The 25,356-nt window shown below is 41.3% G+C and overlaps 1 pseudogene; it reads right to left on the reverse strand.

Moving 5' to 3' along the window:
- Positions 1-878: 878 nt before the first annotated feature.
- On the reverse strand, positions 879-25,272 carry LOC140485455 (ERV-BabFcenv provirus ancestral Env polyprotein-like; annotated as a pseudogene).
- Positions 25,273-25,356: the final 84 nt, after the last annotated feature.

Raw genomic sequence — 25,356 nt, forward strand, 5'->3', positions numbered from 1 at the left:
TGGACACCAGGAAAATTGGTGTCCATTGAAATTGAGGAAATACTTCCAACTGGTTGGAGTCATACCTGATACAAAAGGAGCCAGTGTGGCTGTTGGAAGTGATTCATCTCGGCCCAATGACATCATAGTAAGAGTTCCTTACGTTGTTATCCCAAGCCTAACCATTTTTAATTATTTCCAACAATGGTTTTTGAGAGAAAATGGTCTAATTGGCACATATTTTTAGAATAATTTGTTTTATGCTTGTGTTTCAAATTTTGAGTTCATAACTTATAGGTTTTGTGAGTCTGATATTAATAATTAACATATTTCTGTAGCAATGGTGAATCTTTAAAAACAGCTTGAGGGGGTTACTTTGGAGGCCCAATTGAGTTTTATTTAATGTTTTATGGCCTAGCAAGGCAGATAGTTGTACCTCAAGATTTCTGTTAGAAATGTCTGGAATGGAAGCTTTTTTAAGCTTACAGGAAACACTACTCACATAGTAGAGAGATTATACTTGTAATTGCGACCATCTTCAAGAAAGAAGACAGGTCTGACTGTAGAAAATAGAGACTTCTCTCACTCTCAGAGTTTCTGTCACTGGAAAGGTCATCACAAGAATCGTCATCAACTACCTCCTTCCAGTGGTTGAAGAGCTCCACCCAAAGTCTCAGTGCTGCTTCCATCCATCAAGAGACATATTGGACATGATTTTCAAGTGCCAACAAAACCAAGAGAAGGACAAATCAAACCTTGGCACACAGCCTTCTTCAAATCTCAAAGGTTGCCAATTTCATCAACCATGGGAGATTGTGGAACATATTTCTCAAAGTCTGCTGTCCACAGAAAATCATCATCATTATCCACCTGCTTCACAATGAAGCACGTCATAATCCTCACGAAGGGAACCAACTCAGACTCAATGCTAGGGTTAAACAGGATCGCACCAATGCTTTTCCCCATCTTCTTCACTGCAACACTCCACCATACCTCCCCATCAGAGTGGAGCAAACCTACAGGACAAGCAGGAAATATTAGATTAGATTACGCAGTGTGGAAACAGGCCCTTTGGCCCAACAAGTCCACATCAACCCTCCGAAGAGCAACCCACCCAGACCCATTCCCCTACATTCACCCCTGACGAATGCACCTAACACTACAGGCAATTTAGCCTGGCAAATTCACCTAACCTGCTTATATTTGGGCAATGGGAAGAAACCCACAAAGACACAGGGAGAATGTGCAAACTCCACAAAGACAGTTGCCCGAGGCGGGAATTGAACCTGGGTCCCTGGTGCTGTGCCGCCCCTTTTCTTTAAAGAATGGGTACCCAATGAACAGTCCACCGAATTTTAATTTTTTTGATTAGATTTGATTCCCTACAATGTGGAAACAGACCCTTCGGCCCAACAGGTCCACACCGACCCTCTGAACAGTAACCCACCCAAACCTCTTTTCCCCTCTGACTAATGCACCTAATTGACAATTTAAGCATGGCTAATTCACCTAACCTGCACATCTTTGCGTTGTGGGAGGAAACCAGAGCACCCGGAGGAAGCCCACACAGACACGGGGAGAATGCGCAAACTCCACACAGACAGTCTGTTGTCAACACATTCACTGAGGCTTATGAGAGAATGGGCCTCTGACTAAACAGCAAAAAAAAGGCTCTGTACCAGTCTGCTCCTACACCACAATCCTGTCCCCTTCTCAGCACAGAGAGAGAAGAGAGAGAGAGAGACTTTTATTTCAGTTATACTTTGTTTTGGGCAGTTCTGTGAAGGCCTTGCATTGAGATGCACTTACAAAGCACTTCTTCAGAGAAGAGTCTCAAACGAGAATTGTTGGGATAATGCCACAGAAAGGTTACTTGAAGCTGACTAATTTCAGATGAATGATAACTGCAAGAAGAAACTAACATTTCTAATCTAGAAGTTAGAGCCACAGATATATACTCCCTAGTGAGGTGCAAGAGAAAGGAATTCTAGTGGGAGTTGCTGTTGAGTACTGTATAAGGAAATTCATTCTTTAAACTTGTAAAGGAATATTTTGGGATTAATTGGATTATACTTTTACAATGGGTTTGAAAATCTTTGAATTGGTCCTAAATATGATAAACCAATTAACTCATTCTACTTCATCTTTATTTCATTTGTGCAATAAATTTCTGTTCTACCATTAAAACAATGTCTGCAACATTGGGTGCTTCTGTCTCAGCAAGAGACTAACTTGTGAAAACCAAAGCAAAACAAGATATGTAACATCAAGACAGGTTTCACTCTCAGACTTGACTTGTCCACTAATAACATGACCTGGGACTGTGATACCTTTTCACCATAAATTCAAAGTGAGGATGATTGCATGGTATTAATTTCCACTCACAAATCCTGATGTATGGTCCATGTCTATGTGCAACAAGACTTAGACAACATTCATGTTTGGACTCATAAAGAAGAAGATGTTAGAGGAGTCTATGATTTATCATAGACTAGAAAAAAAACTGAACTAGTCACATAAATACAAGAGGGCTGGGAATTCTAAAGCACTTAACTCACCTCCTGGCTGCCCAAAGCCCTTCCACCTTCTACAGGATAATGGTCAGGAGGATGTCAGAAGACTCTTCACTTGACTGAATGATTGCAGCTCCAAGAAGCTGAGCACTATCCAGGTAATAGCAGCCAAGTAGTTCCAATCACCAACTTAGACATTCACTGCCTACAACAACACACCTTGGTTTACAATTTGTCCAGGCTTCTTTGACAGCACCTTACAAACACACAAAATTTACCACCTCGAGCTGAGGTGACAGGCACATGAGAACATCAGGATCTGTAAGACCCCTCTGAGTCACGCACCATCCCAATTTAGAAATACCCCATTCCTTCGTTATCACTGGATCAAAATCCTGGAGTGCACTCAGGATTTACCTACAGCACACAGTCACTGGTGGTTTAGAAAACTGGGTCATTGCCTTCTTATGAACAATTAGGATTGGACAATAAACGTTAGCTTCACCAATGACACCTGCATCTCATGAATAAATAATGAAAGGTTGGGTTTTCTGGCACGAATATCTCTCATAAATATAGTAGCTCAATGAAAATACCAATTAATGGTACAATCAAAATGAATAAGTATATGTTTTAAGAGGAATAAAGTGTTAAACAAAGTAGAACTTCCATTTTAATTTTTAAAGGTTGATATAATATTTCACAAATGTAATAATCAGTGGTGAGTTGATATCAACAAATGCATGGATACTAAAATGTCAGTGGATAACCAATGAATGGAGTACCTTCCAATTCCATTCCTATCGATAGTTTGTGCAGTAAGCAAGATGATATCACTACAATATATAAATGGATAAATAATCTTAATTTTGGATACTTTGTCATGAATCTTCAAATCAGATCACACTTTTCACAACACAGTTATGATAATCATTAGCCAGAATATCCTTTCTGACTGCAGGGATCAGAGTTGAGTGCACTATTATTTGTCATTTATATAAATGATTTAGATGAGAATTTAGAAGGAATAGTGAGTAACTTTGCAGATGACACCAAAATTGTGGTGGACACCATCAACGGTGAAGAGGGTTATCTGAGATTACAACGGTGTCTTGTTCAATTGAACCAATTGGCTGAGGGGTAGCAGATGGACTTTTATTTGGATAAATGTGAGGTGTTGCATTTTGGTAAAATAAACAAGGGCAGGACTTAGACAGTTAATGGTATGGTCCTGGGTTTTCTTTAGAACAAAGAGACCTAGGTTCAGGTTCATAGTTCTTTGAAAGTTGCGTCACAGGTAGGCAAGGTGGTTAACAGGACATTTAGCACTCTTGCCATCATTGCTCAGCCCACTGAGTGTAGCAGATAGAACATCATGGTGAGGCTGTACAGGATGTGGGTGAGGCCACTTTGGAGTACTGTGTGCACTTCAGGTCGCCCTATTTGAGGAAGGATATTATTAAATTGGAATGGGATCAGAAAAGATTTACCAGGATATTGCCAGGACTTGAGGGTTTGAGTTATAAGGAGAGGCTAGATAGGCTGGGACTTTTTCATTGGAGCACAGAAGCTTCTGGGATGACCTTTATAGAGGTTTATGAAATCATGAGGAGATAGATAAGATGATTGGAAAAGGTCTTTTCCTGAGGGTTAGTGAGTTCAAAACTAGAGGGCATATTTTTAAGGTGAGAAATAGAAAGATTTAAAAGGGACCTGAGAAGGTGGTTTGTGTGTGGAATAAACTACCAGAAGAAGTGATAGATGCAGATACAGTTACAACATTGAAAAGACATTTGAACAAGTACACGTAAAGGAAACGTTTAGAGAATTATAGGTTAAACACAGGCAAGTGGGACTAATTTAGTTTGGGCAACTTGGTTGGCATGGATGAGTTGAATCAAAGGGTTTGTATCTGGGCTGGATGAGTCTATGACCTGCTGAGATATCAGCAGCACTTTTGGAAGCATTGGAATTACTTCTTCCATTCACCATGGAAATGTGTTTTCTTACCATCTTGGTCAACAGGAAAGACCTGTTGTACCATCCAGTGTTAGAACATAAGAAACTGCCAATGCAGCACTTGCAAAATCACTTATAGTTAGGTATGGTCTGAAACTTAGATGTACATCTGTGTGAATGTGTTTTAACCTAAGGGATGCTGTGGAGTTACCAGTGTAGGACCAGAGTTACTAAAGTTAAAAATCAAACAACACCATGCTATAGTCCAACAGGTTTATTTGGAAGTACTAGCATTCAGAGTGCTGCCCCTTTATCAGGTAGCTGTGGATCAGAATCATAAGACACAGAATTTATGGCAAAAGATCTTAGTGTCATGCAACTGAAACAATACATTGAACAAACACAGGTTTGGGTTCATTAATATGTAAATCCAAGAACTTCTTTCCAGTCACATTCTCAAGAAAAAAGGTGACATGTCAGCTCAGACAATGCATTAAAGGTGTAAAGTTAGAGTCTGTCTGTATCCCAGTCTTGAGCCAGAGTGGCTCTATTTTCAAAGTAGGAATTTATAAAATGTTACATGGATTGACTGCTTGCATTGACTGTCTGCAGATCGTGTGCTTTTTGATCAAAATAGAATGTATCTCCAATTACAATCTGCAAATCCAAATTCACCATATAGACATATATGTGTGTATGTGTGAGAGAGAGAGAGAGAGAAAGGAGAGGAATAGAGAGAAGGTGTGCATGTGTGTGTGTGTGAGAGAGAGAGAGAGCCTGAGTGTGCGTATGTGAGTGTGTACATGTGAAAGTGTGTGTTTGCGTGTGTGCATGCTTGGTAGAATATGTGTGTGAGTGTGACAGAGTATAAGCCTGTGAGAGAGGTGAGTGTAGGGGATCTTTGTGTCTGTATCTGAGAGAGAGCATGTGTATACCTCTTGAAGGAGCAGCGCTCCGAAAGCTAGTGCTTTCAAACAAACCTGTTGAACTATAACCTGGTATTGTGTGATTTTTAACATTAACCTAAGAGATAGAATTGTTGGATGTTATAAGGTGCAACTCTGCTCATAATTACCTTGTACAACGTAACTTTTACTTTAGAAACAACTTCATGTTATTTTATAGTTTTTCTCTATAAAGTAAGTTCCTATTAAAATGAAGATTGAATTACAAATATTTCTAGTAGAGGGCTTTAGCTGATAACAAGTTACTGCTCAGACTTAACAAAAAGCAAGGACCGGCTTTGTTGATAAGAGATTCAAACAAAGCAACAAAATGCCTTTCTTATCTCCAGCTTTGGGAAAAAAAATGTGCCACAGATCAGAAAAATAAGGATTGCAAATTATTGGATTTATTCTTGTGAAAATTGAGGTCAAGGTATATGGATGATGTAATCCTTTGAAAAGTGGGGATTCTCCTGTAACCAGAGTGAATGAACAGCAGAAAAAAGGCTGTGGAAAAAGATCCTTCAAAACTTATGGCTTAGCCAACTGTTCCCCTCAAGCTCTACAACTGTCACATGGTAAATACTCCAGTAATTTATTTTAACCATGAGAGCCTCGAGTATATTTATAATTAGTAATTATCAATTTATTTGTACGATTGTAGGAAATAATAGTTATTAGCTGCAATAGTTGTGAAAGCAAGCAAATGCCTTCGAAGCCTACTATCATATAGAATAACTTGTTAGTTTATAGATAAGGACATCCATTCCTAAATATTTCTACGTCGATAAGATCAGAACAGGTTTTTTGATCCTAGGCTGCTCCATCATTTGTCTGCAGACACTTCAATTTGGACTAGCATATTTTGACACTTTGTTTCTTCAGGAAATGACATCAACAGCTATTAATTGCTAAAATTACTGAAACCAGTTGCTAACTTTCAGAATTTCAGAGATTCTCTTTTAATTGTCCCCACCTTTTTAAATTTGTTTTGTACAAAATTTGCTCCAAAAATGCTCATTCCTTCCTAATTTGTAGATGCCGGTGTTGGACTGGGGTGTACAAAGTCAAAAATTACACAACACCAGGTTATAGTCCAACAGGTTTATTTGAAAACACTAGCTTTTGGAGCGCTGCTCCTTTATCAGGTGGTTGTGGAGTATAAGATCATAAGACACAGAACTTATAACAAAAAGTTTACTGTGTGATGTAACTGAAATTATATATTGAAAAAGACCTGGATTGTTTGTTAAGCCTCTCATCTTTTAGAATGACCGTGTTGGTTTCAATTCTTTCATATGTAAACCCAAAACACTTTTCAAGTTCACAAGTGAACTTTAACAATTGGTGTCAAGTCAGCCAGATAATGCATTGAACTTGTGAAGTGCCCTGTGTGAGACTGTCTGTGTCACAATGTTCAGACTGATTCTAATCTTTAAAAAAGGGATTTACAGAATCTTACATGCAGTTTTTGAGCAAAACAAAATGTAATTCTGTGGGAATTATTTGAGAATGTAACTTATAAAAAAGTTTTGTGATTTACATATGAAAGAACTGAAACCAACATGGTCATTCTAAAAGATGAGAGACTTAGCAAACAATCCAGGTCTTTATCAATATATAATTTCAGTTACATCACACTACAAAACTTTTGCTATAAATTCTGTGTCTTACGATCTTATACTCCATAACCACCTGATGAATGAGCAACGCTCCAAAAGCTAGTGTTTCCAAATAAACCTGTTGGACTATAACCTGGTGTTGTGTGATTTTTAACTTTGTACATTCCTTCCTAGATGTCACAAAGTCATGGAGCCATAGAGATGTACAGCATGGAAACAGACCCTTCGGTCCAACCCATCCATGCTGACCAGATATCCCAACCCAATCTAGTCCCACCCGCCAGCACCCGGCCCATATCCCTCCAAACCCTTCCTCTTCATATACCCATCCAAATGCCTCTTAAACGTTGCAATTGTACCAGCCTCCACCACTTCCTCTGGCAGATCATTCCATACACATACCACTCTGTGTGAAAAAGTTGCCCCATAGGTCTCTTTTATATCTTTCCCCTCTCACCCTAAACCTATGCCCTCTAGTTCTGGACTCCCCAACCCCAGGAAAAGGCTTTTTCTATTTACCCTATCATTGCCCTTCAAAATTTTGTAAACCTCTATAAGGTCACCCCTCAGCCTCCGACGCTCCAGGGAAAACAGCCCCAACCTGTTCAGCCTCTCCCCATAGCTCAAATCCTCCAACTCTGGTAACATCCTTGTAAATCTTTTCTGAACCCTTCCAAGTTTCACAACATCTTTCTGATAGGAAGGAGACCAGAATTGCACACAATATTCTAACAGTGGCCTAACCAATGTCCTGTACAGTCGCAACATGACCTCCCAACTCCTGTACTCAATACTCTAACTGATAAAGGAAAACATATCAAATGCCTTTTTCACTATCCTATCTACTTGTGACTCCACTTCCAAGGAGTTATAAACCTGCACTCCAAGGTCTCCCTGTTCAGCAACTCTCCTTACAACCTCACCATTAAATGTATACATCCTGTTAAGATTTGCTTTCCCAAAATGCAGCACCTCGCATTTATCAGAATTAAACTCCATCTGCCACTTCTCAGCCCATTGGCCCATCTGATCCAGATCTTGTTGTAATCTGAGGTAACCCTCTTCACTGTCCACTACACCTCCAATTTTGGTGTCATCTGCAAACTTACTAACTGTACCTCTTATGCTCGCATCCAAATCATTTATGTAAATGACAAAAAGTAGAGGACCCAGAACCGATCCTTGTGGCACTCCACTGGTCACAGGCCTCCAGTCTGAAAAACAACCCTCCACCACACCCTCTGTCTTCTACCTTTGAACCAGTTTTGTATCCAAATGGCTAGTTATCCCTGTACTCCGTGAGATCTAACCTTGCTCATCAGTCTCCCATGGGGAACCACGTCGAACACCTTACTGAAGTCCATATAGATCACATCTGCCCTCATCATTCCTCTTTGTTACTTGCTCAAAAAACTCAATCAAGTTTGTAAGACATGATTTCCCATGCACAAAACCATGTTGACTATCCCTAATCAGTCCTTGCCTTTCCAAATACGTGTACATCCTGTCCCTCAGGATTCCCTCCAACAACTTGCCCACCACCGAGGTCAGGCTCACTGGTCCATATTCCGTCTTAAATTGAAACTTGTGATTAATTATAATGAGAAAACTGAAAGTAATGGAGATTGCAGATCTGGCAACATCTGTGCAGAGAAAAGTAGGGTTAACATGTCAAGTCAAACATAACTTTCCCTCAAAAGACTTTTTCAAATGATTCTTTAGATTAATAAGGCTAACTGGCTTAAGTCACAAAATTGACCATTATTTCCATTTGGCCTTTCAAGTATGTTTCTTCAGTGCATAAAGATTAATAAAGGATTTTATGTTTCTTATGAGGTGGATTTACTACTGGTGAACAAAACTTGGTTTTGATTAATTGACTATTTCTCAAAGTTATGCTGGCCAATCATTCTTCCTTACTCCATAACCCTTATTTTGATCAAGCCTCCATTTTAACAGCTAAAATTGGAGATAGGAAGCTGGGAACAGAAGTAGGCCATTCAGCCCATTGAGCCTGCTCCACTACTTAATACAATCATGGCTAATGAAACACTTCAATGCCTTTGACTCTCATTATCGCCAAAATCCCTTATAGCACTGGTAATCAGAAAACTATCACTTTTGCCATTAAAGATATTCAAAGAGTGAGGTCTGTATCATTTTTTCTTTGGCTACACCGAGTTTTATCAAGTTGCATGAGAGCTTCTTGCAATGGGACCTAGCGAGATATCTCAACATATCTTACCAAATTCACCTCATTAACTAGCTACCCCACTTGTAAGGTGTCTGTCTCACCCAAATCTAGCCCCTATCTTGCCTCTTGCTACTCAACGTGGCTGCTTGCCTGCTGCCCATGCGAAGTGCTTGCTATGTAAGCTGCTGGCTTATGGTGCATGTGTGAGATTGATGTAGCACAGTGCTGTACAGTAAGGTGTATGTCCCTTTGACTGAGGACTGCAGACCATGTTGACCACAACCTGCCTGCTTGTGTTTGACAAAACTTAGCCAGCTGTTCTCTTCAAGATCTACAACTGTCACATGAAAAATCCTCCAACTCTTTCTTTTTACCAAGAACGTCTCAAGTGCATTTATAATTGTTATTAGCAATGGTTAGCAATTTAATTTTATAATTATTGGCAATAATTGTTCTTGGCTATCAAAATTGTGAAGGTAAATGAATGCCTTTGAAGCCTATTATCTTGTGAAATAACTTGTCAGCTTATAAATAAGGACATCTATTCCCTAATATTTCAACTTCAGTAAGATCAGAACAAGACATTTGCCCCATCATTTGTCTGCAGAACGTCCGATTTAGACTGTCACAATTTGACACTTCTTTCCTCGTACAGTACTGTCAGCAGCTAATAGTTACAACACTTATTGAAGCTGTCAGATGACTTTCAGGATTTCAGAGATTCTCCTTTAATTGTCCCCACTCGCTTTAAATTTTAATTCCACAAAATTTGCTCCAATAATGGTTATGTCCTTGCTAAACCTGTTAAATCTTAAGTTGTGATTAATAATACTATGGAAACATTACAGACTATTCGTCACTGCAAGGCAAGGCTGAAATTATGTAGAATCTACGTAAGTGAACACTGAGCAGATGCCTGCCTTGAAGAAGTTTTCCTCCTCTCTCTACCAGAATCTCAGGGCTCCACGCTTCAGGCTCACTGCCTTTATTCCTGATGAAGGGCTTTTGCCCGAAACATCGATTTCGAAGCTCCTTGGATGCTGCCTGAACTGCTGTGCTCTTCCAGCACCACGAATCCAGAATCTAGTTTCCAGCATCTGCAGTCATTGTTTTTACAGCCTTGAGATCAAGCCTGGTCCAATCTTTGAGCTCTCTGTCTTTGTGTGAAAAGTGTTCTTGCAGCAGTCTTTCAATGCTTGTTACTCAGGGCTCTGCAATGTAGATCTGGGGTGGCATGGTCGCTCATTGGTTAGCACTGCTGCCTCACAGCACCAGGGTCCCAGGTTCAATTCCAGCTTTGGGTGACTGTCTGTGAGGAGTTTGCACATTCTCTCAGTGTCTGTGTGGGTTTCCTCTGGGTGCTTCAGTTACCTCCCACAGTCCACAGATGTGCAGGTCAGGTGAATTGGCAATGCTAAATTGCCCATAGTGATAGCTGCATTAGCCAAAGGGAAATGGGTCTGGGTGGGTTGCTCTTCAGAGGGTTGGTGTCGAGTGGTTGGGCGGAAGAGCCTGTTTCCATACTAGGAGAAAGTGAGGACTGCAGATGCTGGGGATCAGAGCTTAAAAATGTGTTGCTGGAAAAGCGCAGCAGGTCAGGCAGCATCAAAGGAGAATCAGGTAATCCTGAAGAAGGGCTTACGCCCAAAACGTCGATTCTCCAGCAACACATTTTTAAGCTCTGTTTCCATACTGTAGGGGAATCTAATCTAATCTGTGCTTCCAAACTATCCTTTTATAAATTTCTGTATCTGAAGGAATGTGTAATTGTTATAAACTATATAATTGTGTTTTAAAGACTATTAATTGCCTACACGAGTATACATTTATGTCTTGTAATATATTTTCATATTTCACCTCAGCCAGTTGTGTCTCGTACCTTCAAAAGTACCCTTATTCAAATTTAACTTGCTTGCTTCTGAATGAACTGCCTCACTTTTAAACATAATGTTAAATCCTGTCATATTATGGTCACTTATTCGTAAAAATTCTTTGACAACAAGGTTACTCATGAGCCCTTTCTCGTTACATAATCTGTAAGAGCATGTGACAGTGTCATTGGGTCAAAATCCTGAAATTCCCTCCCTGACAGTGCAGTGGGTCTACCAACAGCGCATGGACTGCAGTGGTTCAAGACAGCAGCTCACCACTACCTTCTCAAGGACAATTAGGAACAGGCAATAAATGATCATTCAGCCAGCAAGAACCATGTCCCATGTAAGAATAAAAAGAATCCTCTAGCTGGCTTCCCAACATACTGCTCTAGGAAGCCATCCTTTACACATCCCAGAAACTCATTCTTCAGAACATTAATGTTCAGTTGGTTTCTTTATATTGAGGTCACCTAGGATTACTGTATTGCTCATGTTACATGTTTCTTTTATCTCCAGATTAACACTATTTCCCACATACCATTACTATTTGGTGGCCTTTAAATAAACTCCAACCAACGTCAGCTGCTCTGTTCTGTTTCCTTGCATCATGCAAACAAATCTCTCACATGGTTCCTTCTCACAGCATCAGGGACCCAAGTTCAATTCAGCCCTTGGGCGATGGTCTATGTGGAGTTTGTACATTCTCCCTGTGTCTGTGCGGGTTTCCTCCAGGTGTTCCAGTTTCTTCCCATAGTCCAAAGATGTGTAGGTTAGGTGGATTAGCCATGTGGAATGCAGAGTTATAGGGATAAGGTAGGGGATGAGTGTAGGAGGGATGCCCTTGGGAGGGTTGGTGTGGACTCGAAGGGTCAAATGGCCTGTTTCCACACTGTAGGGTTTCAATGATTCTGTGATATCTTTACCAAGTAATGTGCTGATCCCAACCATTATCATCTGTGCTACTCCTTTTCCTCTTGTCTGACCTTCCGAAATTTCAAATGTCCTTGAAAATTCACTTCCCATTCCTGGTCACTTATGCAGCTGTGTTTCTGCAATGACAATTAGATTATACTCATTTATCTCTATTTGGGCCTTTAGGTTATCTATCTTGTTGTGCATAATGCATGCATTCAGGTAGAGTGCCTTTAACTTTCTGTTTTTGACATTCAGAGCAAACCCAATACTCAGCCTTCTTTCTCCTAACTTCCACTCTCCCCCTATCATCTTTTCTACTTTCTGTTACTGGCTTTACTTCTTGCCAGGAGATGATTATGATAGGTTTTAGATAATGCTGTGAGAAACAAAGCCCACTCACTTCAATAATTTCAGTCCGAGACAAGATCTGAATCAGTAGTGCCATTTATTTTACACTTGCAAGTGGGTGAGATGTCCAGTGCCTATAAGGTAGAGGACATACACACACCAAATTCAATTCATGCACAACATTTATATGATTTGATGTCTATTGTTTTACACTGCTCCCTCCCCTGTTTACATCCTCCACTTCCCTAAGACCGGCCCCCATTACCCCTGTTTATCTCTTGCCTTATCCGGCCTTGTCTGTGACAAAATGCTTATTCCTGGCCTCACAAGGCTGTTTGACCTCATCCTGCTGTAGGTCATTGTTAGGCATATCCTTTCTTCATCATTATCTACCCCCTTCATCTGTGCCTTTCCCGAGGCCGTTCTGATCCCTATGACCCTTTTAATTGGGGTTTGTTCCTGTGTTTTTGTAAAAGTGGGAAGCACATGTTTATACCTACTGTTTGTACAGGCGTATCTAGCTTAACTTCATCCCCTCACAACATCTTATCTACTTGCCCATAATGTCTACCTTCTGACATACAGTTTTAGCTAATACAAAAACAATTATATATTTCCTCCACATTGTTTCCATTTTTTTTTGCTGACTCAGCTCTTGGCTAAAACAATTACACACTGGTGTGAGTTCATTTTACTTTGTAAAATGAAATTGCAGAATTGCAGAAGTAACATTAATTTACCTATATCCCACAATTTCCCCCTTTTCTTTAATTACCATTTTTTATCTTCTGCATTTTTCTTTTAGGGGCACCTGTTTAATGAAGGCTGTTTCAATCAGTCTTTGGGTGAGCCCTCGTATACAGGGTATGATACAACAGCCAATGGCCACCAATACCCCGACTACTACTATCAGAGAAGTAAGGATAGAAACCACCACCCCCTTCTACCTTCCAAACCAGGACTCAAGCCATTCTGTGAGAGATGTATCTACTCCTGGATTCTCAGCCAGTTCCTCTGCTAAGGTAGTCAATCCCCTTAAGGCCCGAATAATTGAACCATCAGGTGCAGTGTTATTAGGAATAAAGGTACAACAGCTTCCTCCTAACATCACACACACACCCCCTTTTTCTGCTAGAATCATATCAAGGGCCATTCTGTTTTCCCATGCCATCCTACTTGTCGCATCAAGCTGGTCTGATATTCCTTTAACCGCATCTCTTGTATAATTTATAAATCGCTGTTGATTATAGAAAATGTAATTTATCCCATCTACATTTTTATTAATTGTTACCCACCAAAAGAGAGCTGACACAAAGCCTGCTGCAATCTGGTTACAAGCCTTGAATTAATCTGGTACCCCCCGCTAGGGACTCCTACCGAATCGAGATAAATCCTGTCATCGAAAGAAGTGTCTAACAGTAATCTCTTACCCCTTCCCTTTTTCCCTCCTATCTTTTCCTTCTCAAATGCCAGGGTAAATGGAATTGCCAATTGTACAATTGCACATATCCCTCTCCAATCCGGAGGTAGGGTGGGTCTCAATATTTTGCCCTCACAGTACCACCACAGATCTGCTCGGGGAACCTTTAGTGCTGAGTAGTTCCCTCCCTTCTCCGTTTCGGTGACATTCTTAATCTCTGTACATAATTTCAGCTCCCCCAAATCTTTCGACCGACTTGTACCTCGTCTACGCACACAGATGTGTGATTTCCAACTGTGGCAGAAAACAGGGGGGGAACTTTTGCATCTTTCTTCTCCAAGGGAGGGAACATCAGAGATAGGGAGGTACAATTCCTATCATTCCATGCAGTCTCATCCTGGTACAGGGCTATCATACATTTCATGCCCTTCCTGCCTCGCTTCCACCCGAGCGGAAAAGGAACCACCTGGGCCACTGGCCGACCGGAGGCACATGCACAGCAATTGCTCTTGTTCAGACTTTTTACAGTATACTTTACCCATTCAACCCAGGCATTTGCATCCCCGTACCCAGTTTCTATTTCAATGGTCTGTTTCAAGTCCTTTACCTCTATAAATTTTACTACTTTAGGATCAGCGGGAGGGGTGAAAGACTGTATCTTATTACCCAGTAGTTCTATCCGTTTTCCCCGTCCTACGCTAATTCAAAAACAATAGCCCAAGAAATTCTTCCCATTTGCTTTCATTTCTATCCCAAACATTTCATTTCATTGTATCTCATAGGTGCCCCCCCCCCCCACCAGGATTGTTTCGTGCCATGTGGTTTTCCTTATCGTTAGGTATATTGGGTTACACTTTTTATCAGGACAATCACGAGCTGGTCGGAAGGGGGCCTGGTGTACTGTGACGAGACCATTATACTAAGTGCCATCCCCATAGGACTTAAGATGTATCTCAGAGCTGCGGTACTGTCTCTGATTATCTACATCCCCACAATTTACTAAGCTGCATACATCAGCGTCTATTACTTGTGGATTATCAGGCTTGGGGACCGTTAATAATACGTATGAAAATGATATTTGACAAAATCCCAATACTAAAAGGGCTAGCATCATAATTCTAGCAGCATTCCCAGTATTCTAAACATCATGCTGAATTTACAATCTTACAGAAATAATCCCGCGCTCGCGTCGCCACTGTATAATCAGTTACTCAAAGTCTCTTTAGCCTGAGTTTCAGCGAATCTTGCGTTGATTCGGCTGTCCAGACTTCTTCCTCAACTGCAGCTTCCACTGGCCCTTTGATCCGAGTGTAGTGAGTCCAGCCTTTCTCTGCTGTCCTTATTGCCGTTTCAGGGGTCAAAAGAGCCTGGTACGGCCCTTCCCAGTCCGGCTGCAATTTAGTCTCTGTCCATGACTTTACTAAGATTCAATCTCCCGGCCGGATGGGATGAACGGTGAATTCAAGGGGTGGAGTCTGTGCCAATAAACCCTGTTTCCTGAGGAAAAACAAAGAGGAGGACAAGCCCAGTATATACTTCTTTAAAAACAAATCTTTAGTTTCGGGAATTGACAATTCTCCATTCGTTCCCAAGTAAGGTCTTAGTCTTCTGTGGATAGGAATCAATCCACAATCTGCAATAACCCGTTAGACCCAAAAATTTGCGTAACTCCCTTTTAGTGCTGGGCAGTGGCATTCCCACTATTCCCTCTATCCGTTCCGGGCTTATCTTTCGCTTTCCCTCACTAACTAAATGTCCCAAGTATTTCACTTCTTGCTCCACATATTGTAGTTTGTTTTTAGATACCCTCAGTCCCTGCTGACCCAGGAAATTCGATAATTTGTTAGTGGCTTCTACTACTCTTTCTCTTCTTTTTCCTGTTACTAAGAGGTCATCTACATACTGCAACAGGGTAGTCCCCTTGGGGCTGCTAAATTTCTCCAATATTTGTTCTAACATCTGTCCAAATAAATTCAGGGATTCCGTAAACCCCTGGGGAAGCACAGTACACTGGTATTACTGTTGCTGTCCTGTCTTAGGGTCTTCCCACTCAAAGGCAAACAAATTCCTACCTTCCTCTGCCAAGGGACAAGCCCAAAAGGCATCCTTTAAATCTATCACACTAAACCATTTGTGGTCATGAGGGATCTCACTTAATAACGTAGAGGGGTTTGGCACCACTGGGTGCCTGATCTGTACTATTCGATTTAATGTTCTCAAATCCTGCACCAATCGATAAGTTCCATCGGATTTCCGCACTGGTAGTATTGGGGTATTATAAGGAGACATACATAGCTCCAACAGTCCATCTCTAATCAATCCTTCAATTACTGGCTGCAGTCCTCGTTTACCTTCTATGGAAATGGGATATTGTCGCTCACAGACAACGTCCCCTTTCCTTTTTAAATTTACTTCAAGGGGAGGGATCTGTAGTTTTCCACGATTCCCTTCCCTAGCCCATACAATAGGGTCTATCTCTCTCTCCACATCCTCTGCCAACATTGCCTTTTGCACAACTAATTCTTTTTCCTGAATTCCAATCTCCAGTCCTAAGAGGATAATTAAATCTCTCCCTAATAAGTTACTTCCTATATCAGGGATGTACAACAGTTCCCCTTTGACCCTATCCTTAGGACCTTCTATCATCATAGGTTCAAATACTGGAACAGTAAATCCTTCCCCTTTAACCCCTGAAACAGTAATTGACCGTGTTGACATTCCTACTTTCTTTGGTTTAAAATTCAGCGATGACCGTGCTGCCCCCGTATCTACTTGGAAGACTACCTCTTCCCTACAGAGTCCCACCTTCAGGTTTATCAAGGGTTCCTGGTGGGCCCCCGAGGGTAGGAACCCCTGACACCCCTATTCTTCATCAAAATTCATAAGCGGAATTGCCCTCTCTTCCCTTTTCAGAGCAGGACACTCCCGCTTAAAGTGCTCTATCTTTCCGCAATAATAGCATCCTGCCTGTGGAGACCTCCAGCTCTGCCCCTGTCACTTGAACCCTCTATCAAACGCTCCCCCTTGTCCTCTCTGTCCGACATGCTGCCACCCGCCGCTCCGGTTGGTCACTATTGGTTCTACTCTTTTCTTAACTACCTCATCAACCGCAGCTACCATCATTTTCACCTTCTGTTTCTGTCTCTCATCCTCTCTCTTTCCAAACACTTTCTGTGCCTCTCTTAACAATTCATCTAATGGCTTTTCACTCCACCCTTCTATTTGCTGTATCTTTCTCTGTATGTCTGGCCATTCATACAAAAATGTACTTTCAAAAGACCCTGTGCCACTGGGTTCTCAGGGTTCATTACAGAATATTTCCACATTGAGTCTCTTAATCTCTGCAAAAAAAAGCTGAAGGAGTCTCATCTTTCTCCTGTCTAACTTCAAAGACTTTAGTCAAATTCTGTGACTTCGGAACTGCCTCTCTTATACCTTTTAGAATCAGGTCTTTCAATTTCCTCATTTCCTCTCTATGCTCCGGATTTTGGTTTTCCCACTGGGGGTCTCTGAGGGGAAACTTCACCTCTCCCTGTCCAGCATCCCCATCTCCAATGGGGTGTTCCCTGTCCCATATTTTAATGGCTGCTCCCCATATAAGTCCCCTTTCTTCCCCAGTAAATAGTATATTCAAAATAGACATTAACTCAGCCAGGTATACAGACTGGGCCCCAAAAATTGATCAGTTTGTTCAGACGACCCTACCAGATCCTCAACCAGGACCTTCATTTCTTTTTTAAATGTTCTGACCTCCCCACTGCTGAGCGGGACACTTACAAACCCAATCTCTTTGTCCCCTATTGGTACCTCCCGAAGGGGATAAGTCATTACGTTCTTCCCCTTTTTCTTTTTTTAAAGAAATATTGCAATATTTCTAGCTCCCCATAACTTCAAACACCAATTCATCAATTCATGCTTGACTAACTTTAAAGCCTGTTCCAAACTTGTAAATATATTTATATATTTACATTCATTTATTCAGTATTTAATATTCAAAATGTAAAATGCATACAGTTCTCAATTTTGAAATCCACTGTAATCACCCAGTTTTAGTCCCTTAATTTAAATCCAAAATTAGTTTTCTTAAGTAGTGCTGACCAATCATTGCTCAATTACAATACTATAGGTCTTGAAATAATCAGAGCTGCCTTAAAATTATTTGTCTATTCAAGTTTTAAAAAAAACTTCTAATGCATGAACAATGGCCGAATCCAAGGTCACAGATATTAACCATAGGATCTTGTTTTTACTACAATCTAATGTTGAACTGAAACTTCAACTGTCCTCCATAAATCGCTTTCATGTAAAGATAAAAGAGATTAGTTAGAAACTGATAGTAAGGCAGTCATGACCTGGAAGAAGAACAGGAGTTATCATTTTTTTTCATAATCTCTATAGAATCCTTAACCTTAAAAGAAATCATGTTAAGTTTCCATAATAAAAATCAGATTCAAAACAGTCCCGGAACTCAAGCTCCAGGGAATAAAACACAAACATTCAATCACCAACAAACAAATGTGCATTCAAACCAAATCACAAAGGGTTAAACTTTCTACCAGCTGTACAGCTCTTTTCATTCTCTCTCTCTCTCTCTCTCTCTCTCTCTCACTCATTGACAAATAAATTCAGATATTTACAAACCCAGTCTTTGTCCGACCTGAATTTTGGCCAAAAGAGGCGGGACGAAGAATGGATTCCTTAGTCCATATGAAGCAACAATATTTAATCATCTTTTTCCCCTGTACAAGTATTATTTTGCCAATTCCACAACATCCTCCCCAAAGGACTTTCTGGAGGTATGTTGTAAAGGACCCCGCCTCCAATTCCATTGCTTTTTCCTTCTTTTGTTTTCCCGGAGGCATTTTCCTTACCCACGGCACAACCCATATTGAGTTCCTTCGTTAGTCCCTTATTAACTACTAAAACTCAATCCCGGCCACCAAGGCAATACTTAAAAGTCAGGTTTCTTACCTTGGTCTGTGCACAGAGTTGCCTGGCCCCTTTGTGCCATATTGTCTATCGAGCTCCTATCACTGTCTGATTCAGATGTCTCTCTTGTGGGATTCGTACCAGTCGCCCAAGGGAGCAGACCAAACCAGGACACGAGACCGCTCCTCAATGGGGAACGGGACGCGTCTTCCCAGTGTCCAAGGCCAGCCATTCCCCACGGTGATGGAAGAAAATCCCAGACAGCCCCCAATTGTGAGAAACAAAGCTCACTCACTCCAATAATTTCAGTCCGAGACAAGATCTGAATCGTAGTGCCATTTATTTTACACTTGCAAGTGGGTGAGATGTCCAGTGCCTATAAGGTAGAGGACATACACACACCAAATTCAATTCATACACAACATTTATATGATTTGATGTCTATTGTTTTACACTGCTCCCTCCCCTGTTTACATCCTCCACTTTCCTAAGACCGGCCCCCATTACCCCTGTTTATCTCTTGCCTTATCCGGCCTTGTCTGTGACAAAATGCTTATTCCTGGCCTCACAAGGCTGTTTGACCTCATCCTGCTGTAGGTCATTGTTAGGCATATTCTTTCTTCATCATTATCTACCCCCTTCATCTGTGCCTTTCTCGAGGCCGTTCTGATCCCTATGACCCTTTTAATTGGGGTTTGTTCCTGTGTTTTTGTAAAAGTGGGAAGCAGATGTTTATACCTACTGTTTGTACAGGCGTATCTAGCTTAACTTCATCCCCTCACAACATCTTATCTACTTGCCCATAATGTCTACCTTCTGACGTACAGTTTTAGCTAATACAAAAACAATTATATATTTCCTCCACATTGTTTCCATTTTTTTTTGTTGACTCAGCTCTTGGCTAAAACAATTACACACTGGTGTGAGTTCATTTTACTTTGTAAAATGAAATTGCAGAATTGCAGAAGTAACATTAATTTACCTATATCCCACAATGCCATGCCTATTTATTCTTGATGTCCTTATCTGTCCCAGATTGAAGGTAAAATTTTCCTGATGAAGGACTTATGTCTGAAACATCAATTCTCCTACTCCTCAGAAGCTACCTGACCTGCTGTGTTTTTCCAGCATCACACTCTCGACCCCGGTATCATTTTTCAGCAGTCAATTGGAATGCCTGTCCTGTTTATCCCTTTCATGAAATATTAAACAAAACTTGTAGCGATGGACCTCCAACCTCAATTTTAGTTCATCTCAATTCCATCATAATGTTCTTACAAATACATATCTTCAAAATGGAATCATGGCTGGATTCATTGTCATGCTCATGAGAGAGTCATAGAGATGTACAGCACAGAAACAGACCCTTCGGTCCAACTCGTCCATGCTGACCAGATATCCCAACCCGATCAAGTCCCACCTGTCAGCACCTGGCCATATCCCTCCAAACCCCTCCTATTTGTAGACCCATCCAGATGCCTTTTAAATGTTGCAATCGTACTAGCCAATTGATGATAAAACAATGGACAATTGATTTTTAAATTCATTATCTGATTTCAATACCCATAATCTTCATGGGATAAAGTGGTCAGCAATCTGTTGGCCACCAGGACAGCCAAGCTTCATGAAACCACTATGGAATAAATGAAGCTGTCTGAACTGAAATTAATATTTTTTATCAAAAGATACTGAAACTAGCCAACATAGGTGCAAAGAAACCCCAGCTCTTATTTTCATTTACATCTCTGAAATGTTTTACACATTGGAGATGAAAGTCACCGCCTACAATTTTAAAGTTTGGAAGCAAAGAACTCAAACAATGGAATGCTTAAACCAGTCGTATTCCATGGAGCATCGTTTGGAATAACTGAGGAGATAGATTAATGGAGAAAGCTTCTTTTCAAGGAGTTAAAATGTCGGTGGCAGTCATGATTAAAAGGAAATATAAAGACATCAAAAACACAAAGGACAGCTGAAATATGTGTTACTGCTGAGGATACCAGACATCAATTAAACAGAAGACTCTTCTGAAGAAGTGTCATACCTGACTTGAAACATGAATTTTGTTTGTCTCCAGCATTTTCTGTTTTTAATTTAGATTTCCAGCATTCACAGTTTTTTTTGCTTTTAAACAACTGTGAGCTTAGATTTCTGCCTACAAGACTTTAAACTGTCAATTCTTTACATCTTCTTTTCAAACTGGACACTATCCTTTCTCAACTTTTTTACCCATGAATTTGTTTGACTTCATGACTTTATTATTAGGGATTTGCAGATAATGCAAAAAGGCTTTTTCTTTCATTAAGAAGGCTTTGAATTGGCTCCTTATTATTTTTGGTGTACTAATTAACTGTATTTTAATTGGAGAAAGATGCAGCTGCTTACTAAAAAGAAGATAAAATCTTTCTTGCAAAAAAGGTTGAAAAACTGGGAGGCAATCCAGCCCTCCTCACCTGGAATTGTCAGCCAGCACTTGCAAAGTGCATCAATTCAGTTCAACCACTGACAAGTGAATTGGGTCAGAACTTCTGGATCAGACATGAGAAACTACGGAGGGACTGGGAGTTGGGTCCTGAAATCAAATCTGCAAGATCTGACAGGCTGTAGTCATCCAAATAAACTTCGGTTTTAAGTACCTTTAAATAATGCTATGTAATAAAATTGCTATGTAATTCATTCTTGTTTCACGGCGATTTCACATGTTATTTTGTAATTAAAAAAACTTATAACTTCAACCAATTAAAATGTTCTTCAATGTTCCAAGACTTGGATCTTATTAGTTCAGTCAATTTTGTATGTTGAATTCGGCCTGTAGCTACTTGTGCTGAATGGATAAATCTTTTCGAAACTATTTAGTGAATATTGATTGATGTTTGGTGTGAAGAGCTCGGATTGATTCTCCGATCTCCCCTGAGCATCCAGCAGCTGGGTTGTGTCCAAAGGTACTGCAAAGACCACAACCTAGTCTTATTAAACACTTCATGATATTACACTCTTCTTAAAATGTCCCTGATTTGATCTTGCGCCTGTTGTTATGGACAGGTGATACATTGCAGAATGTTTTTGCCTTTTTCCACCTGGCCAAAGATAAATGTGGTTGAAGTGTTTTATGCTTTTGGCTGTTGTGACTATTCAGAACAACAATAATTTTCTCAACCATTTACAAAAACAATTTACTACTCGACACCCAAATATTATCCACAGAACCACCCACTCAGGCAGTCACACCCTAATAAGGATAGTCAGACAAGGAAAGGTGATTTGTAGAATGTGCCTAGACATTAAACCAGTTGGACTGTAATCTGGTGTTGTGCGATTTTTAACTTTGTCCACCCCAGTTCAATACCAGCACCTCCAGATCATTAAAAATCCAAAGATTCTCTGCCACACTTGTCTCCTTCAAGTTGAGGTCTTCAAATGTAGTGGGCATATTGAGTTTATTTAGACCAACTGAGGAACTCAAGGTTGGAGGTTTAAGATGATGAATTCACAAGAGGCTTACTAATTACAATTCCAAGTGTGAGAAACAAAGCCCACTCACTTCAATAATTTCAGTCCGAGACAAGATCTGAATTAGTGGTGTCATTTATTTTACACTTGCAAGTGGGTGTGATATCCAGTGCCTATAACGTAGAGGACATACGCACACCAAGTTCAATTCATACATAATATTTATATGATTTGATGTCTTTTGTTTTACATTGCTCCTCCCCTGCTTACATCTTCCACTTTCCTAAGACCGGCCCCCATTACCCCTATTTATCTCTTGCCTTATCCGGCCTTGTCTGTGACAAAATGCTTATTCCTGGCCTCACAAGGCTGTTTGACCTCATCCTGCTGTAGGTCATTGTTAGGCATATTCTTTCTTCATCATTATCTACCCCCTTCATCTGTGCCTTTCTCGAGGCCGTTCTGATCCCTATGACCCTTTTAATTGGGGTTTGTTCCTGTGTGTTTGTAAAAGTGGGAAACAGATGTTTATACCTACTGTTTGTACAGGCGTATCTAGCTTAACTTCATCCCCTCACAACATCTTATCTATTTGCCCGTAATGTCTACCATTGTTTTGCTGGCACATCTCATTCTGACATACAGTTTTAGCTAATACAAAAACAATTATATATTTCCTCCACATCGTTTCCATTCTTGTTGACTCAGCTTGTGGCTAAAACAATTACACACTGGTGTGAGTTCATTTTACTTTGTAAAATGGAATTGCAGAATTGCAGAAGTAACATTAATTTACCTATATCCCACACAAGTATATCTGAACAGTTGAAATGCAGCCAAACCACGACGGAGAACACATGGTTTGGTTCCTCGTGGAGGCCAACTGAAATTCACTGTTACCTGCCCTATCTTAGGCTGGTTTGGATTTGTTTTTGTATGTTTCTAACATCAAAAATATGTCTACTTCAAGCTCAGTTCTTGGAATTCCAGTTAATGCCACATGACAGTAGTATCTGTTTTAAATTGCTCTCATGAATGGTCTCTGATGTTTTGGATAGTGACAGGCAATGTATTCAAGTATCATTTTTTGCACATCTCTTGGACAAAAATGGACTCTCTCCCATTCATTCTCGTCAATAACTCAGCAATCCTGAGTGAGCATTAGCAATTATTTATATAACCACAGTTGTTAATCTTTGTTGCATATTCATGAATCCTGAATTAAATGACTTAAAAGGTCATTTGCATTTGCTTGTCCAGACATGCAGGCTAGCTTCCAGGGCTTGTGAGGTCCCATGTATCTTGACAGAAGAGAAAACTAAAGGTCAGCTGCCCTCTCAACACCATATTTTTCCCAAATGGTTATCTATTCTCCATTTTATCAATGTTCTATAAATCTGTGAGTCTCTGCTGCATGAGTGTGACAATCTAAATGGAGGCAGGACTACAGCCATTTCTGTAAATCTGAAATTAGCTGTTAGCCTTATATCTTTGTGAGTGCCATCCAGGGATAACAACTAAAAACTTCCACATCCAAAGAGCTGCAAGCAGGCTATAATATGTTCAAAATGTATTATTAACAAGCAAGCAGGTTGGAGCAGAAACAGGCTGCTAGGGTGTGGGAGCAGGAACAGGCTGTAAGGGGGTGGGAGCAGGAACAGGCTGCAAGGGGGTGGGAGAACAGGAACAGGCTGTAAGGGAGTTGGAGCAGGAACAGGCTGTAAGGGAGTGGGAGAACAGGAACAGGCTGTAAGGGAGTTGGAGCAGGAACAGGCTGTAAGGGGATGGGAGCAGGAACAGGCTGCAAGGGGGTGGGAGCAGGAACAGGCTGTAAGGAGGTGAGAGCAGGAACAGGCTGCAAGGGGGTGGGAGAACAGGAACAGGCTGTAAGGGAGTTGGAGCAGGAACAGGCTGTAAGGGAGTGGGAGAGCAGGAACAGGCTGTAAGGAGGTGAGAGCAGGAACAGGCTGCAAGGGGGTGGGAGAACAGGAACAGGCTGTAAGGAGGTGAGAGCAGGAACAGGCTGTAAGGGAGTGGGAGAACAGGAACAGGCTGTAAGGAGGTGAGAGCAGGAACAGGCTGCAAGGGGGTGGGAGAACAGGAACAGGCTGTAAGGAGGTGAGAGCAGGAACAGGCTGCAAGGGGGTGGGAGAACAGGAACAGGCTGTAAGGAGGTGAGAGCAGGAACAGGCTGTAAGGGAGTGGGAGAACAGGAACAGGCTGTAAGGGTGTGGGAGAACAGGAACAGGCTGTAAGGAGGTGAGAGCAGGAACAGGCTGTAAGGGAGTGGGAGAACAGGAACAGGCTGTAAGGAGGTGAGAGCAGGAACAGGCTGCAAGGGGGTGGGAGAACAGGAACAGGCTGTAAGGAGGTGAGAGCAGGAACAGGCTGTAAGGGAGTGGGAGAACAGGAACAGGCTGTAAGGAGGTGAGAGCAGGAACAGGCTGCAAGGGAGTGGGAGAACAGGAACAGGCTGTAAGGAGGTGAGAGCAGGAACAGGCTGTAAGGGAGTGGGAGAACAGGAACAGGCTGTAAGGGAGTGGGAGAACAGGAACAGGCTGTAAGGGGGTGGGAGAACAGGAACAGGCTGTAAGGGAGTGGGAGAACAGGAACAGGCTGTAAGGGAGTGAGAGCAGGAACAGGCTGTAAGGGGGTGGGAGAACAGGAACAGGCTGTAAGGGAGTTGGAGCAGGAACAGGCTGTAAGGGGGTGGGAGAACAGGAACAGGCTGTAAGGAGGTGAGAGCAGGAACAGGCTGTAAGGGAGTGGGAGAACAGGAACAGGCTGTAAGGGGGTGGGAGAACAGGAACAGGCTGCAAGGGGGTTAGAGCAGGAACAGGCTGTAAGGGGATGTGTGAGAAACAAAACTCACATATTAATATATTTCAGTCCAAGTCAAATTCTGAAGCAGCCAATTTTAATGATATGTACTTGCAAGACCGGGTGCCTAACGAGTAAGCACCCCGATCTGAGGGTTACATTCTGATTTATGCTGTTCAGCTGTGTCTCTCGGTCCTCCCCTTTCACCCCATTGGTTACTTTTGCTGTAGTGCGTAGCCTATCACAAGCTCTAGCTTTACACCACTTTTGTCTCGTTTCTCTCCGCCTATGTTTACTTCTCCCATTACTCTAAGCCTGTCGCCCCTTACTCTTATTTATCTCATTCCTTATATGGGACTATCCTGGCATAGTTTGCTATCTTCATGCGA

This window comes from Chiloscyllium punctatum, chromosome 14 (genome assembly GCF_047496795.1).
Source record: "Chiloscyllium punctatum isolate Juve2018m chromosome 14, sChiPun1.3, whole genome shotgun sequence".
NCBI lineage: Eukaryota > Metazoa > Chordata > Chondrichthyes > Orectolobiformes > Hemiscylliidae > Chiloscyllium > Chiloscyllium punctatum.